Below are 6,889 nucleotides of genomic sequence, written 5' to 3'. Positions count from 1 at the left end.
GTTTCAAAAACATCAAATATATGAGTCTACATGTTGAACAGCGAAAATATTCAGTAATATTAATCGTCTTTTATATCCTTCAAATATTAAATTTCGATCTTCAAAGGAAAAGTTTCACACATGATGAATAGTACTCTTTAATCGTTAGCACTTTATCTAATAATAGGACTTCTAATCAACTAAAACTTTGTTGACTTCCGAATTTAGATGTTGGTAAATTACTATCGCCACAAACATACGTTAAGTTTTCCGGAAAAAAGTGAATAGTTTTTATGGCCAAACACTCACTTAGTGACTCCAACTTAATTAAAGATCCATGTTCTGTCCTACTTACGTTCCATACTAACCAGCGTGGAAATAAGCACTTGGAAAAATGTATCGACAGGGATAAGGATACTTTCTTTAGCCCATACATGTTTACTTTGAATAAAACGTACCTATGGTTGGATTTAATTACATGAATTTTATCTCAGAAATGTCAAAGTAAATTTACTAAAAAGTCTAAGAGGCTATTGATGTATTCAGCCTTAAACTATTGAAGAATAGTCAAGTTCAGTAAGATAATTATATATTCAACTAAGACCATGCCAAAAAAAAAAAAAAAAAAAAACTTCGATTCGATATTGATGGAATAGAAAATAATAAGACATTCTGTACATAGACTCAAAATATTCGTTTTATTGAAGCAAGATATATTCGTGCAAAGCATGAACATAGAGACTAGTCTACATCTACATCTACATTATTATAAAAGCATGAATATAATGTTGGTTGACCAAAATAACCTTCAAATATTGAACGACTTTTATATTCTTCAAAATATAAAATACTCCTTTAACAAATAATGGATTATTGGATAAATTGTAATGTTACATGCTTTTCCTAATAAGATCGTTTTCATGGACTTCCAATATTAATCAAATTCAAACTTTACCGATATTGTATCCTAATTACTGTTGAAGTTCCAAGATATAAAAATTCTATCACAACCCAAATCTAACACTCAGGCCGCGATCGGACACCTGTCAAGCTTCTACCCATAAGGTGAATCCTCTAAGCTAATCATGCGAAAATTAACGAATAAAATGAATAATACGCAAAGTCTCATAATATAAATAAAAGTGCGGAAGCGAAATACAAATACTGAGTCTTGCCCATAAACCCCATAAAAATGTCTAAGTCATGGAACTACTAGTCTGAATATAAATGTACGAGACATAGCTCGGAATACTACTAAGTCAACTAAAGAAGAAGAGGCAGCCATGATCTAATGGTGGCTCACCTCGACTGAACTGGACTGAACGAAGCTGGAATGAATCAAGTATCGGCTACCTGGTCACTGTTAACCACACCTGCATACATACAACATCAACAAGCGTGAGTCTAAAAGACCCAGCAAGATCGGGAAAGTCTTTGAAATCCCTGATAATGCATAAAAGCAATTACACAGTACAAGTATATTAAATATATACAAACACTGAAGCTAAAGCTGAAATCGTGAAGCATAAACAAGCAAAACACGAAATACTCTAAATCTGAATCTATGCTCACGGGACATAGTATGTATTAATCTATACCTTACCCCGTCTTCCGGAGAAGGCATTATTTACCCCCATCTTACCCGGATGAGCAATACATGAAATACACTAAATCTGAATCTATGCTCACGGGACATAGTAGGTATTTGTCTATGTCTTACCCCGACTTTCGGAGAGGGCATTATTTACCCCCATCTTACCCGGACAAGCAATAGATGCACTACACTGAATCTGAATCTATTCTCACGGGACATAGTACGTATTTGTCTATGTCTTACCCCGTCTTTCGGAGAGGGCATTATTTACCCCCATCTTACCTGGGTTACTTAAAATTCTAGCATCTATCTCTCACCGAACATCAATGGGACCTGTGGAAGTATGCCCCTCTGAAGATATGATAAGTGGAACATACATCCAATCAATACCACTTCTAAACTTTACATTTATATAAATAGTATCTATTTAAGTGAAATTACGCTAAAGGACTCATACGGTCATTACTTTAGAAACTTGGAAATTATCCAATTTAGGTCATCCTTGCCCACTCACACGAACTAAATGGTTTAAATGCATACATACAACACAAACCATATACTTTTTATGAAAAGCAAGTAAACTAAGAGTTTAAGCCTCACTTGTCTTATAACCAGAACTCAACTGTCTTGAAGTGTCAAATCCTTCAAACAATCTCCAATAGCCTCAATCTATTCAATACCATAAATAAATGGTCCAAATTAGTCTAGGGAAATCAATCCTATAATTTTAGGTTTAGAATTAAATTTCAATATTCTATACCTTGATTCCATAATCTATATATATAAATAAAATAGGAGAGGTACAAGCAATGTGGTTTAGCCAAGTGGCAAACTAATAACAAGTCACTTGGCAATTTTAAGACAAAGTTAATGAAGTTATGTAATAACATTAATTTAAATCTAAAGATAAATATTTTAAACTATTAAAAGATCGTCTAAATTTGATTAGTTATTATATTTGATTGAGATAAATCTCTCAAAATAAACATGAAATTTTTGAATTTGAAAATGATTGCAGTTTAGAGTTTTATCATTAGGGGTAATCAAGATATCACCACTTTTCAAAATACAACAAATTTCGAATAAGATAAGAATTACACGTCTAAAGTGATCATAAATATTTCAGTAATATCAATACGTACTGTGGTTCAAAATTGATAATTAAAGATATAGAGCAAGTTTAAAATATTGAATGTGAGGATAAATATTTTAAATCAAATAATAACAATAAGAAATTAGATATCGTCATATAAATGATAGATATTATTTAATATTTTAAATAATATTTATTTTGAGTTTAATTTAAATATTTGAAACTGAATTTGAATCTAATTAGAAATATATTAGTATATGAATTTACAAAAAAAAAAATTAAAGAAAAACAAAAGAAAAAATTCCAATTGGGCTTGAAAGGTAAATTATTGAATATGGATAAGAGCCTTGCTTCTTTCTTTCGTTAGAAGAGAAAGAAAGAGAATAATAAGGAGGGAAAAAGAAAGATAAAGTTGCATTTTACGTACTATTTATTTCTTGACTACAATTATTTTGCTTGCATCATAGTAATTGAGATAATCTTTTATTTTAAATTTAATTTGAAGATATATTTTTTGAATTTGAAGATAAAGTTTTCATTTTAAGTTGAAAACTCTTTTTTGAATTTTCTACTTCTGTCTAAGGCAATTATGACATTTTCATGAAACCCAGAAGCTTCTTCTTATTTTTTTTCTTTTAACCAAACCGAGCTGCTTCAACCAAACCCAGAAGCTTCTCCCTTCTTAGAAATACAATATACTCACCTTCTTCACACGCCACTTTCTGTTAAAAAAACAAATTATCAGCAAATCAAGAAGCTTTTAGTAGAAAAATATAGTGTAATTTTTTCTCATATCATCTAGCTTAGACCGTTGCTGCAATTTTTAGGTATTTGTTTTTAAAGTTTTATTTCAATTTTACTATAATAGAAGAGTGGGTTTAACCACCGGATTGTCGTCAATCCATTCTCACTGCTAAAGGGAACTTTTGTCATTTTAGGTCTAAGCCCTTTTCTTATTTCAATCCAGCTTTCAGCCAAGTGTCGTATCCTTTCTGTCATAGTAAATCAATTTTCTCATCATATCTTCTTAGGTTAATCAGAGTAGTATTGTGAAATTTCCAGGTATTTCAACTTTGCTCTGTTCATTTTCATGTTTCTCTCATGTTTTGTTCTCTCTGTGTTTGAATCTTCTATGGATTGATGAAGTTTTTAATCTTTCATTTAAATCTCCAAATCAATCTTCCTCATAAAATCTTCCTCAAATTTTGAAGCCTAAGTTGTATTTGGGAGTTGATATTTTAGTCTGCAGAAATTTCTAAGTTGTGTTTGGAAGTTGATATTGTAGTCTATAAAAATTGGTAGTTTTAATTTTATATTCCATAATTGCTGCAATTGGTACTAAAAAAAAGGAGAAAAAGAAATGTATTTCCCCTTCATCTTTGTTTTTTCGTTGGATTTGTAAACACCACAGCAGTTGTTTGTATTGGAAAATTGAAGGGGATGAGGAGGTCCAGGAATTAGTATCCGAGGAGGACAAACCAATGGAGGAAGCTATGGCTTTGGAAACATGTTTATTTCATTTAAAGTTTTTTGATAGAATAGCAGGTTTCCAACAATGGGAGTAACTGGACAATACTTAACAGATAGGGCTTCATGGTGAAGAAAGAAGGTGTTGGAGATGAAAATGGTGATAAGGAAGGGTTATTAATGGTTGAACGAAGCAGAGAGAGTAAAGATAAAGCTCTAGCGAGTGAGTTGAATAAGAAACTTGAAGCTTATCGAATGAGAAATATTAGAGATGTTTTAAGTTGTTAATGGATGTGCATTGGTTACCTTCTTTCGGTATTAACATGCAAATTAAGATCCATGCTTTTACAGGGGGAGCAAAAGATATTTGCCTTCAATACTGTAGACTTACTACAATAGGGAAGTATCTGACTTGACATCTTAATACTGTTGATTAATCTTTCGAGTTCTTTATGTGTAATTCTTTTATTGTATAGCTTTAGAAGAGTGTTTAAATTGTTTACCATTTTTGCTGGTGGAATCTCATAGGCCTCAGAGAATATGATAATAAAGTGCTTTCTATGATAGACATAACAATGCACCATGAGATTAACTATGTTCCATGTCTTTGACCAAATTACATTCTTCTACTAGTAATACATTAGAAACCATATAGCTAAAGTATATGTGACAATCCTCTGTGGAAAAATGAAGAGTTTTTCATGAAGATGCCTTTCAAGAAAATTGGTTGTTCATTTGGTGTAAGTTGCTTTAGCATGCTTTTGGTGCTTGCAGAAAAGAGCTTTACTCAATGCTATTGGTAACTTGGGGATAATAGGACCTTATGGAGATGCTTTAACCTAAGTTGCGCGGACTCTTCACTTTCGTTGTCGTACCCGTGTCGGATTCTCCAAAAATGCACTACTTTTGGAGTGTCTGACACGCACCCGCCGATATTTTTGAAGAGTCCGAGCAACATAGGCTTTAACTAAGCTTGAATGCAGTTTAGATTGGATGGAGAGGTTTCTACTCCATTGACTTCTTCAGGAGCCATTTCTAGAATGGCTTACAAGTAATATATGTTACGTTATCAGTGCTGTTTGGATAAAAGAACAAGTATAAAGACTGACAAGCAGAAGTTATTGGAGTTGTTTCTTGAAAACTTTAGTCACTATTGCTCATCTAGTAATGGTAATAAATCTTCTCTGCTTGAGAAATTCTATTACTACAAAGCTTAAACCTATAAATGGAGAAGAGAATAATGACTAAGTTGATTAAATTTTGGATAATTTAAAGGTACGAAAAGTAATATAACTCCCTGTACAAGATAATAACTGCATAATTTTTTAAGTCAATTACTGACTTATTGCTAAGAAAAATAAAAGAGCAATGTTTAAATGTTTAAGCTTTTAATTGGAGATGAATTGTGTAATTCACCCATATTTTTTATTACTAACTGCATATGTTCATGGTGAACATATTATGTTGCTGAACTCTCGATTGACAAGGTGAACATTATTCTATAAGACTTTCATTGGATTATAAAGTTTGGAATATATACTGACATGATGTATTGATGCGGAAGTACGAATATAGCACTTAAATCAAATAAAATATAAAACAAAATTCAGGTTATCTCCTCTTGAATTTTGACCAACTCTTTTTTTCCCCCTTCCTTAATCTGGTATGATGCATTTTGTCTGATGTGTCTTTCAGAGGCTTTTTCCTGATATGTTCTGATATTTAGATGCTTGTGTATTACTGATACTTTGGTTCCTACATTGTTTGTCTTCTTCAGATTTACTCTCTGTTATGGTAATTGTGTGTTCATCATTTCAGAGTTGGCTAAGTATTGCTTCTTCCTGTTGCAAGGAGACCAACATCCCAAAGTTGATCCTTATATTTTGGATGGTTAAGACTTAAGCATTAGAAATTATTGGTCATGTTATTGTCATTTAAAGTTGTTAAGTAACAGAATAACTTTTTTTTTCTTCAATTTATGTATCCTTTGAGTGGTAGACAATGATGAATTGTTGGAATCACTTGACGTGCTAGACCAGTAGTTTGTACATGCTACATTACGAAGAGAACGTTGTTGAGTACATCATCTTTGTTTTTTTCGTTCATTTTTCTGTATTCTAAATTGGTACAATGTGATGAAACTATTTGTAATATTGAGCTTATATGCAGATTTAATCTCTGCATTCAGTTGGATTTCCTACAATTATTGTAATAACTATTTCACATTGAAGCGCTGCAAAATGTAAATGGTGGGCCTGTGCTTGCACGGGCAGTTTATACTATCACTACCCAATGCATATTTTTACAATTGTACACAACTACATACATATAGATACTATAATCTGAAGTGCGCACGGGCAATTGCCATCTAGTTTAATCTATGTCTCTATGTTATCATTATCTCTCTCTCCTTCACCTATTTAATCCCCTATAAAATCTAAAGTAAAAGCCAACATTTACAAAATCCAGTAAGTTATTCATTAGAAAGAATATGAGAATTTTATTTTTTATTGCTTATTGTTTTCATTATTTTATGAAGTTGTTTGGTTATGCAGTTATGCTTATGATCATTCCTTTTTTGTTTTATGATATTCTCTTAATCATATAGCTTGATTGTGATTTCTTTTTGGCCTACGGAGTTACAGTTTTCTTTCCTTATTATTCATGTTTTTAGTTTACTGAATTTGTGTTACTTACATTATTGTTGTTTTTAATGGGTGCAATTTAACCTTTTTGTGTGAACCTTTTCTCGCTCT

The 6,889-nt window shown here is 31.8% G+C and overlaps 1 long non-coding RNA gene across 1 annotated transcript; it reads left to right on the top strand.

Annotated features, from left to right (window-relative positions):
• The first annotated feature begins 3,043 nt into the window (after nt 1-3,043).
• LOC132636030 (uncharacterized) lies at nt 3,044-6,336 on the top strand. The gene is made up of 2 exons (XR_009580925.1): nt 3,044-3,493; nt 3,605-6,336. It is a non-coding gene; the product is annotated as an uncharacterized LOC132636030 (long non-coding RNA).
• Nucleotides 6,337-6,889: the final 553 nt, after the last annotated feature.

Source organism: Lycium barbarum, chromosome 4, assembly GCF_019175385.1.
Source record: "Lycium barbarum isolate Lr01 chromosome 4, ASM1917538v2, whole genome shotgun sequence".
NCBI classification, from domain to species: Eukaryota; Viridiplantae; Streptophyta; class Magnoliopsida; order Solanales; family Solanaceae; genus Lycium; species Lycium barbarum.
Note: the sequence above shows the minus strand (reverse complement) of the source record. Positions and strands in the feature narration are given on the sequence as shown.